Below are 11,854 nucleotides of genomic sequence, written 5' to 3'. Positions count from 1 at the left end.
GATTATAAAATAATTTGCACTAAATGTGTGCTATGCAAATAAAAGCAGTGTATTCCTGTGATGTGGGTCGCCCTCTTTAGTTAGTATGAATGTGTTTTTGCTGTATAATTCATATCTCTGACCCAAGTCTGCTGAAATGTGAAAACACCACAAAAGAGGAAAAAAAATCTTTTCTCCCTGAGGAAAACACCCCGCTCTCTAAGTGAGCAATAAATCTGGCACTTAGAAGAGGTTGTCTCTCAGTGTGTGTGTGTGTGTGTCTTTGAGTGTGTAAATGTATTCAGTGTCCTCAAGTCCACAGCCTTCAGAGCTGTCAGATGTAGCCTGGCCCCGCAACATCCGTAACCCATGACCCCTGTAACTCCTGTTTTGTTCTCGGCACTCCAGGCCCCTCAGATATCCCTCCACTGGAACTCCCCCAGATGACAGACTCCGTTCCTCTACACTACCCCAGTAGCCTTTGACCTCCGCGGCACCTCTGCCTCTCTGCGCCGCTGCCCTCGCATTCCAGTAAAGGCACTGAAACCTGAGCCTGCGGTGAGCTCATCGCTGGGCCATGGAATCAAGAGTTAAATGATACCAAAAAACAGAGAGAGGAGAGAAAACGGAGAGAGAGAAGGGGGAGAGGCAGCAGTCGGTGCAGGACAGGTCTGGAACTGGTTCTCTGTGTGTGTGTGCTCGCCTGCGCTACTCTCCTCAGGGGTTAAGTTACAGCAGCAGAGAAAGCGAGGAGGAAGAGGAAGAAGAAACTGCTGGCGTCTTTGAATTCTCTCAGCTTTTGTCTGTCTCGTTTTCCTCCTCACGCTGCCTCTGAGCGGCCTGACAGACTGGTGCCTGCAGTTTCCTCTTGACACACTCTAGCGAGCCCGCTGCCCTCCATCCGCGCTTTCAAGTTAACGAGCCCCGTCGGTCTCGTCCTCGTGTCTGGGAGCTGGATGTGAGTGTAATGTGGCGAGGTCGTGCTCTCCACTCTCTCCGTGTCTCTGCTTTACTCTGACCCTTCCTTGACCACCAAGCGTCCAAACACGGTAAGTGTCGCCTCTTTAAATTGTCTGCCAAGATGTGAGTGTTCCCCTTGTGTGTCTGAGGAAAAGTGGAAGAAAAAAAAAACTTCAGGAAAAATCTTTTCCAAAGCTGCAGCCCAAATGTCACATCTCCAAATCATTGTGATTCATGTCTCATATTGTGATGAGTACCATTAAGATGCTTAATCACTGCAAACATAATTAAACCAATCAGTGTCTCTCTCAAGCTGAGTTTGGAGGACGACTGCGGTACGCCAAGAAAAAAAGGAGCTTTTTAGCCGAGAGCATCTCCAGCTGAAAGCACAGATCAACTTTTAAAAGTTTTAAGAGTGCCATTAGATAAACCTTTTATCCATGCATTATTCATAGCCACCATGTTTCTTTCTAGTTCACTGCCTGTTGTTCGCCGTGTCTCTCTCTGACCTTGTGCACTTGTCTTGTCAACCTTTGGGGTGACAAATCCCTCTGAAGCAAAGTTTTAAGCAGGGTGAGGATTTTAATGGGTGGCCTACAGGAGACGCTAAATAAAAGGTTGAGTACACATTATTTAAAAAGGAAAAAAAGAGGTGCATTCACACTCTCTCGGGAGTTGTTCTAAAAAATTCGAGGGCCAGTTTATGCTCTGAAATCTGCCACCTGCTCTTTCTTTTCCAGCAGACATCAATTTAAAATAATTGTGAGCGTTTTCCAGCAATAACTTTAAAAATGTCTGAGGTGAAACAGTAACAATTATCTCTAACATCTTCTGCAATAGTCTCATTATTTAAATGGGTATGAAGTGCTCTGTTGCTCCTCGCAGGTAAACACACCATGCTTCTGGGGAAATAATGACAACTCTATGATCAAAAGCTTTAAAAAATACCAATATAAAAAAAAACACAGCCAGGAAACGCTGCCCCGAATACACTCAATTTACAAAGCTGTTTTATTCACAGGTTTTACTTAACACGCACGCCAAGTCCCAGACCAGACTGCCAATGGACGTGATTAATGAGTAAACTCACAGAGAATAACAGCACATACCTCTCCAGCATCTACATATAACCTCTAGCATTTAATTACCTTAATAAATTCCTAATTACTCAGTATTTTCTGAAACTTTTAGCTGATATTTTTTCAGATACCTGCAAAGAACATTATTACAAAATTGTATGTGTTCCAGAATATGAAGTTGTATATTTTGTCCATGCAAAAGAATGGAAGTCAAGGGTCAGAACTACTGTGCAATAAATAATATACACCAACGTTAAAGTTTATCCTCTAGTTTTAGCTAATTAATTAAACTGTTTACCTTTTAATTAAAAGTAATTATTATAACTTTATCCATGTGACTAGTTAATAAACATGTTTACCTTCTCTTACCTAACTGTTTAAACCATTTATCCAGTACGTCAATCTATTTTAACTTCTCTTTTAGGCAGTCTCTACAGGAACATATGACTTTAATACATTACAGTTCATCAAAGATGTGGACTCGAGTCACAAATTTGATGACTTTAGACTCAAATTGAAAAAAAGACTTGCAACTTGACTTGGACTTTCACACCAATGACCCCTGACTTCACTCAGACTGAAACCTTTGACTTGTAAATACTTCCTACCTTCCCCCAAGCCCAAAGATTAAAGAGTATGTTATTTAAAAAATGTGCCACAAATCTTCTCTTAATTTCCTGAATCAACTCGCGTCAAAGTAAATCTTTGTATTTCCTTTAGACATAAAACACAGGAACAGCACGTAAGATCATCTTAAAGGAAGAATACAGAAAATGTCTTAGAAATATGCAAAAGGAAAGTTGAAGACATTTTTTCCAGTACGAGATGAGTTTGAAACAACAAGGCAGAACACACACACACACAAAATTCATTCTGTTGTGGTAGGAAAACGGAATCAGTTGGCAGACGGCTATTTTCTGGTCTTTTTGAAGGTCATAAAAACAAAAATATGACATAAACACGTTTGCTTTATTTACCTGCACTCTGAAACATCTGAAAGTCACTAACTTTTTTTGGTGAGGATGACAGTTTCATAGCATTGAAAGTAAAAAAGTGGCCTGTGGACTAAATGTTTTATAAAACTGGGTTAAAGAGAGATATTGTAAATGTGTTACCTCTCGTTAACAGACAAATGAATCAGCTACATTTTGATTTGACATTTAAAAGTGTGTGATGAGTGATGGCAACTGGCTGACACCATTTCATCACCAAGTTGAGACAAATGTGAGCAGGGTTGGATGACACATGGACAAACCAACTGTAACAGTAACAGTTGTAAATGAAACAGTATTTTGAGAGATTGAAATATTTTTGAAAGATTAAAAACAATGTTTATATTGTTATTTTTTAAGTGTTATTTTGACTAGTCAAAGGCAAAAGTAGCTGATAGATTGCTTAAAATGCTGTTTGGTTTTAAATAATAGGCAGATATTCTCTTAAATGTTCATTTTTTCTGTTTCTTGTTTGAATTAAATGTTCAAATGGTTTTGATTGGTTGATTCATTGTAATATTTTAACATTGTGCCATCCAACTCTGTGATGAGGCTGGTTGGCACAAATGCACAACAAGACTTTACTTACGAGTCACCTAATTTCAGAAAACATTTTTGTGTGTCAAAACATTTTTATTTTTAGCTGAGAACTTAGCCTTTCAATTACTGCTGGATAAAGTATTCGAATATACATAATGACAGAGAAATACGGCAGAAAGTAAAAAGTGTGCCAACCAACCCCGGTCTCCCCTCCCATGTTATGCCTGTTGGGTCTATTGTGTCTTTGTAAACAGGCTTGCACTTTCACAGGAAATGTACAGTTTCTGCTTGTTACATGCGTACATACATACTTTTTCAAAATAAATGTCGATAAAACACCTCATATGTACATTCAACAAAAGCACATGGTTAGCTTTAGAAAAAAACATCATGGTTTGGCTCAGCATTCATACGGGAAGCGAACAATGGCCTGTAAAAAACTCACCCCGACTATCTGTGTTTCATATTGCTGTGACCAACCCAGTCTCACTCCAAAGTCATCAAAATCCGGCGCTTGGTCTGAGACTTCTGACATCAGAAACCGACGAAAAAAGCTGTCCTTTCATGTCGGCATGATACACAGACAGTCAGAGTTATTGTTTTTAAAGGCACCCAATGGCATCAGGGGAAACGTGGCGGGACAACAACAAAAGATAAGGCAGTGGAAGTCTGAGTAGGATAGGTGGGAGGGGTGGTGGATGGGTCCAACAACCACCGACTTTCACCCAGGAGGCGGGTGTTTGCTTCCTGTATGAATGTAAAGCCAAAACCTGTTCTTTTTTCTTCAACAATCACGTGCATTTGTTGTTGAAGGAAAAAACGTCAATATGCAGTGTTGTGCTGACGCAGTGCTTTTATTTTGAAAGAGACTGTATGCAAACTGTACATTTTCTGTGAAAAAGTGTATTTTGAAAACCGACAATGCATGCAACAGGCTGAAGTTGACACGGCGTCCCAATATTGGCTCCATGGTTACGGCCCTGCATTGCTCCATATCAGATCCTTTGCTCACATTCCTGCCTTCAAAGTGTTACTTAAGAGAAAGTATGATAAAGTAAACAAAATCTGTTTTATATCACTGTAAACTCTTGAGACATCTGGAGACATCACAGTTGGCTCTGGAACATTGTGCTGGACATGTTTCACTTTTCTCAGATGCTTCATAGGTCAAGTGATTATTTGATTAATTATTTTGATTAAAATGACTGTCAGATTAATCAACGAAGAAAAAGTTGTTGGTTGTAATTCTAATATCTCACACCATATCACATGTTGCATTTAGCAGCCCTAACTTCCAAATAAATGTAATTTAGTGCAAATATCCTTGTTCAATGCAGTTTGGGGTAGAAGTGTAAATTATGAGCCAAACTGAGGTGACATTTCCAAAATCCTTCAAAGTTGCTGCAAATTCCATGCATCACCATTCATGCATCAATCCTGAAAAATATGCCACTAATGTGTCAGCGAGGGCGACAGCTCAACACACACCTTTTTGGGAGCGTGGGGATTCGAGTGCTGAAAGTGAGCTCTTTCACCTATAATTGCTTTAGGGGACAGGCAGGTAGTCAGAAACGGTTTTATATGGAAGTACATGAAGGAACATATTTGACAGCTGGAATGTGTTTCTGCACGGCATGGGGGAAGAAAGAGGCACAGACTTGAGCCTCTGTTTCAATCTGTCCGTTTTAAGACATAATAGCGAGAAGTAAAACCCTTATTTTGACAATGAGAATGACTCACTTTGTCCCAATGTATTAAAACTAAATTACAGCATGATGAAGTGGAATATGATAGGCATAACAAAGTGATATTTCTGTTAAATTTGTGTCTTTTAATTAACAGAGCTTACTTATTATCTGGAATTGATCAGTGCCCGGCAGGATATTGACTCAAACCTCCAACAAGCCCCAAACCTACAGTACTATAGAGTCAGCTGATCGCAGCAGCCAAAAGAAGGCATGAATCAGACGTTGTCTGACGCTGGACATGGCCCGAGGGCAGATCTGCAGCGAGGGAGCTGAAGGAGACGGCTAAAAAGAGAGCGTGAAGAGAGCACTGAGAGAGATCCGAGGGCGAGGAGGGGGAGACGCAGAGGGAGTAGACTGGTTCTCCGGCCAAGTGGGAGATCCAGTACAAGGAGAAGCTTGTTCTTACGATACCTCTGCGTTCTCGGGACTTGTAGCAGGAGGACGCAGCCTCTCCTGGATGGAAGAAAAATAGAGCCAAATACCAGAGGATAATGTGATTACAGGCAAATAGGAGAATGAAGGTTAATTGGAGTTAAGTGTCTATAAAAAACGACCCTCTATATATACATCTGCACGTCAACCTCCATTCTGCCAATGGGGCTGAATTCTTACTGCTTCCTTTTAAATAAACACAGTTCAGAAGGAATGTCGCGAGTGTGTTTTCGGAGGATAATACCTGGACATTTGGAGTCCAATCATTATCAGATTATAGTCAGGGGCTTAGACATAATTAGAATAACATGAAGACCGATGTAAAAAACATGAAGCTGCCACAGTGACCTCACTACCACACGTCTGGAGGTCGAATCCAACGCCACCTGTGATGAATCCAAGCAACGGCTATTTTCATCAAACACTCATAATCTCCCAGTCGTGACCATTGGCACCCTGTTTATGTGCGACCTGTCATTCAGAGAGACAGACGACGCTCACTGAGGTAATGCTCGGAGTACAACCTTGACCTCTAACAGCTGAACACGGGAGGAAAAATTACTTACTTTGTTGTACTTCAGCTTCCAGGAAGCCCTTTTTTTTCTATGGCAAACATTGGCATTCATGATGCTGTGGTGAGAGTGTCTCAACATCAGAGGTGACAAATGTTTTTGTTAAATGAATGTCTCCACATTTACCAGCAGCACCTGGATTGTTCTTTACAGAGCAGGATAAAAGGAAAATCACAGCTCTGATTGCTGCAGTAACAACGCTCCGCAATTCAGAACACTTAGACACAAAGACGCTCCATAAACATTCAAAACAGCCATTTAAATCTGACTCGCCTGCCAAGAAATCAGGGCTGGTTATGACTGACAATGTGGGAACACTCATTTGATTGGTACAATATTTCTGTGGGTGGGCACTAATTTCTTTTTTATATAATATCACTTCAATTCAAATGGAAATGCAGGAGCTGCAATCACGTGCCCACATGTATCCCCCCCTCACCCTTGCCATGCCCTCATTTAGACAATTGGCATGAAGACAAACATGAACACACACTTGATCTCCATGCCACATTATAAGCTCCTGGGGCAACCTAGTCTCACTCCGAAGTCATCGAAATCCGGCGACACTGACGGAAAAAGCCATACTTTCAAATTGGCATGACATACAGCTGGTAGCCGTTATTTCTTAACAGCACTGAGCAGCGTAAAGGGAAAAGTGGCAGGACAACAATGCAAGTTAAGGTGGCAGAAGACCGAGTAGGGTGGGCAGGAGGGGTGGTGGATGGGACCAACAACCACCAATGTTCACCCGGAGGGCTGGTGTTCGCTTCCCATAAGATTGTAAAGCCAAAGCCTGTTCTTTTGTCCTAAACCCAACCATGTGCCTGTGTTGGCAAAATATAACTATGTACATTTGGGGAAAGGGGAAAAAAATAAAAATACGTCAATTCACAGTGTTTTACCGAAGATCTGGTACAGATAATGTGCTTTTTACAAGTACGAGTATCATCTGGATACAATATTTGTACTCTTGATGACGGAACTTATGGTTTGGTCCCACAAACTTCAACTTTAAACTCCGCCCACACCAAGTCCAGATACAGATAATGGTGTACTCTCATCCTTATGTCAAAGGGAGGGGACATTTTTGTGCATTGACTGATGTGTGAGCGACACAGCTGCTTGACTTACTTGACTAAAGCCCTTTGCTAATCTTGGGAGTGTAGGCCATTGACGAATGTTCTCCATTTCACTCGGCTGTTGGCTGTTCGCTGTAGATTCCCTCAGCTGAGTACACTCCTAGACATTTCTGTCTGGACACCTCCAGTGGTCAAACACATCATATATCATATCAACACATTACTATGTATTGTACAGGGACCTTGGGTTTCTTGAAAGGCGCTATATAAATTAAAGTTATTATTATATCAGACTTCATAGGATGTCCAGGGGTACGACACTTTTTTAAATACGTCAAAAAAAAAAAAAAAAAGTCTCACACAAAAAGGAAACTTTTTTTTTTGACTTTAAAGAAAAACTTTAAAAATAATCATCATAATTTGAAAAGTCTGTAATATTTTGCATCACCTTGATGATAAAATGTAAATACTTGATGCCTTTTAGTGAAGTGCAGCTCTGTGAATGATTGAGGGGGCTGACTCCAGTTTTACGGCCTGCGAGTAGGACCGTTCTTGTTTGCTTTGGAACCTTCTGAAAGCAGCCAAAAAAGCAAAGGCGAATGCCAGCGGGAGCGGCTGCCAGCAGGCGTACAGCACACAACACAGAGCCCTGCTCCTTGATTTTCTGCTCCAACCACACTGAACTTTGAGGAGGCTTCATGCTGCTGACGTAGTTTGGACCCCGCCGCCCCTCACCTCCACCCTCATCTCCCCCCTTTATCTTAGATTTTATGTTCACACCTCATAAAAACTCAATTTGTCTCTAAAGTCTGATCTTCAGGGTGGAACTCCTTTGTGTCATTTACAAGCGATGTTGCATTTTGTGGTCAGGCGTCGTAAACCTATCAGGATTAGTTTTGGGGGTAATGACACCGTTGCACGTACTGTGACTCATAGAGCATTTTTCCACAATGACACCGAAGAATGGAGATGTATGCTCTCATGTTTAACAGTGGCATGCAGCACGCAACAACAGAGATGAGGAAGGTTAATATGTGCAGCCATGTTTCATGTAGCATCAGAAAGCATCTTCACAAGTACTGTACTGCAGGTACATGTATTTGACTTGAATACTTCTGAGTATTTTCGGGTATTTTCTACTTGTAGTCCACCACATTTCAGAGGGGAATGTGCTTTTTAATCAACTACATTGATGTGACAGATAAAAGGTGCTTCTCAGATTAAGATCCAGACATTTTCAGCTTGTAACCGCTCAGAAAACAGCAACGTCTCGCAGCTTCTCATCATTTTTCAGATGTTCATGAGTTATTTCAACAAAGAATGACTGATTCTTGAACTGTGTAAAATGGTTTATTTAAATAACTGTTCAGAGAGAGAAAAAATTGAATGAAATTAATACATGTGTGTGTTGGTGCTGTGTTCTAGTGCAGCCCATTAATGATCTCACAACCCTTCCAAGGAATCTTGTGATCCTTGGACTTTCAACCTGGACCCTATTTTCCCATGTTTTTGTCTTAAGTGAATAATGGGAACAACGATTTTGAAATTGGTCCAATATTCAGATCCGATACTCATCGTGGTGATAGCGTATGGTCAGCTTCGTCCACTAAAGAGCACAAATGAGCTCAGTGGAGAATTGGAGAGATGTTAAAGGCTGCACTCTGTGTTGCTGTGCATGAAGGCTTCACAAGTAAAAACACCTGTGTTGGCAACTGACGTAAAACAAAGGATCAGATTGGCTCAACAAAGCTGATCCTGATCAGTTAAAAAATGGTTTTATCATCCGCGATACTGATCTTTGACATCAGATCGGGACATTTATTTTTTTCACTGGTTACACGTGTTGGTCTGTCGGTTAGTTTTGGTAGTCTTCAGTTTACTGCATGGCACACCGCAGAGGTCTGGTGGGAGTTAAGGTTAGCTAGCAACACAGCTCATTTGGTGACTGCTGCTGGTAAACATTGTGCCCACCTTTGGTCTTCCCCCCCAGTTGTCTGAGAAACATCACCCTGCAGAGCCAGAGAGCGGCCATGTTAGACATGCATATGTGCAATAGCAGACCCTCGGTTTTATGTTGTACGGAGGGCGATTGCTAATTTCGTATTTTTTATCATTTTTGTAAAAATAACGTTAGCGATTCCCTTGCAAAGACAATTGATTGTTTAAAGCAGAAGTAGGAAAACTCTTCTACTAGCTAGTGCTCTAGCTCGCTTGCTAACACGTCTGCTTATCAGCTCCTTAATCAACGATCATTCCAGAATATAGCAGCTTTCACCACTGTTCATTTTAGGAGGACTACCGCAAGAAAACGTGTTCTTTTTCCAGATTATCAAATGGACAATGGATCAGAAATACTAGCTGAAAAGTGTTATTTCCAATTTACAATGTTTTAAGTAAGATGACGCATTGTCCTTTAATTGTCTGATCATTTAAACAAAGAACAGGCTTTCTTGCGGTGGTCCTTTTAAAATGAGCAGTGGTTGAAGTTGCTATATTCTATTACGATCAGGGAGATGTTACACAGACGCTAGCTAGTTGTAATGTTGATGACTCCCATTTCTGTGAAGTGATTGGCTGAATTAGAAACTGAAGTTTTTGACTGACGGGATGTTAGCCTCTGATTAGCCACGTCTGTAACGGTGGCTCTCCCGCTCTGCAGGTGGATGACATTGGGTCGCCCCTGTGAGTCCAAAATAAAAGCACTGCTTCAGTACAGCACTGCAAATTGATGTTTCTTTCCTTCAATAACAAAAGCATGCGGTTGGGTTTAGGAAAAAAGAACAGGATTTAAAATTTATAATCCTACATGAAGCGAAACATCGGCCTCCTGGGTAAAAGTCAGTGTTTATTGGACCTATCCACCACCCGTCCCACCCACCCTACTCGGACTTTCAGCGTCTTACGTTTTGTTGTTGTCCTGCAGAGTTTCCTCCTGATGCCACCAGACACCGTTACAGAGTAACGCCCACTGGCTGCGTATCATGCCGACGTGAATAGGATAGCTTTTTTGTCGGTGTCTGACACCAGAAGTCACTGACTAAGCGCCGGTTTCCATCGACTTTGGAATGAGACAGGGTTGCACCACCTCTAAATGGATAGCGCTTTGAAATACAGTGCTAAAGCTCACTGAGTCAATGGAGCACCGGACTAACAGGAGAGGCCTCTTGTGCTTCGGTTAGTTACCAGTTAAAGGGGGGTCGGGCCATTGGAGGTGAAATGAACCTAAATCACCAATCAATCAGTTTTAATCTAATGATGTCATCTAAAAATGATGTACCACATTACACTTTACCTGTCACAGGGGACACTTTTGTGCAGACGAGTGTTTTTTGATACTTTAGGTACTTTTTACTGCATTTTTACTTACTGTCAGAAGGATTTTGAATTATGTACTTCTAATGGAGCGGTTTGACTTTGCTGTACTGGCACTTTTATTTCAGATTTACAGTAAGTGCTGTTTCCCCTGCTGTGCGTCAGTCTCACAGCCAGATGTGATGTCACCATCATGTGTTCTGTGTTATGTTCTGAGAGTGACGTAAAGGACAATCTGAAATCTGATTTGAGCGGCTCGGCTAAGTCGTTTAAAATTTGATTTGAGTCAGATTTCCAACCACCTACGGAATGACTTCTACGTGTTTCTTGCCATCCACACTCGATAGAAGCAATCTGATTCCAATCTGGATACGCCAGAGATCAGATTTAGGCTGCCGGTCCGAACATAACCACTTTGTCTCTCTCTCCTCCTTTTTTTTATTTTTATCTTGCCTGTGTATCTGTCCTCAACCCTTCTCCTCACTCACTCCGTCCCTCACCAGCCACTGTGATATCATCCTTAAGTTTTGTTGTTGCAATACCCAAAACCATGACTGGCGATGAATCAAAGGTCTCGTCAACACAAAACAGCAGCTTCACTTCCAAACTAAACACAGCGTAGACATTATGCAACTCCCTGGACTTCCTGTTATTGCTCACCTTAAAGTTTTCCTTTATTAAACTTTCTCACAGCCTGATATCATGAAATGAAATAATCCTTTCATATGGGAACAAATGTAATCATTCGGTTTATGCTGATTCATGCTCAATAAAACATGCTAATCCAGGCTGAGGCGCCGCTGTCCGTCCTGTTGTCAGTCACACCGGCTGGTCTGAATATCTGTGTGCATGTTCTCTTTGCATTCGTCTCTGTGTAGGTCCCCTTCACCTGTCTACATAAATTGGGTTTTCCCCACCCATGTGTCGCCTCCTTCGACTTGTTTATAGTATGCCTCTCTTGTACGGATGATCTTCTCTTCTGGCACTCAACACCATTATTTTCCTATTTTGCATGTCGCTTGCTGAGTTAGCTCACGCTGTCAGCTGCCTGCTGAGTGATCCATTCGCCTCTATCTCAAAAGCTTCTCAGTAATTGCTGGGTAATTGTTTGTCCAGCAATGCGGCGTGTGAAAGCCTGGTCTCTCATTATGTCTGTTGAAT

General features: G+C 41.6%; 1 protein-coding gene across 1 annotated transcript in view; it reads left to right on the top strand.

Moving 5' to 3' along the window:
• Positions 1–455: 455 nt before the first annotated feature.
• The window catches only part of flrt2 (fibronectin leucine rich transmembrane protein 2), a 65,433-nt gene continuing 54,034 nt past the window's right edge, over positions 456–11,854 (top strand). Inside the window, exon 1 of the mRNA XM_033648389.2 lies at positions 456–1,028. The gene's annotated coding sequence lies outside the window, so the exon portion shown is untranslated. The remainder of the gene's footprint in view (positions 1,029–11,854) is intronic.

Source organism: Epinephelus lanceolatus, chromosome 13, assembly GCF_041903045.1.
Source record: "Epinephelus lanceolatus isolate andai-2023 chromosome 13, ASM4190304v1, whole genome shotgun sequence".
Taxonomy (NCBI): domain Eukaryota; kingdom Metazoa; phylum Chordata; class Actinopteri; order Perciformes; family Serranidae; genus Epinephelus; species Epinephelus lanceolatus.
The sequence above is the reverse complement of the archived record's forward strand: the minus strand, read 5'-3'. Positions and strand labels throughout refer to the sequence as shown.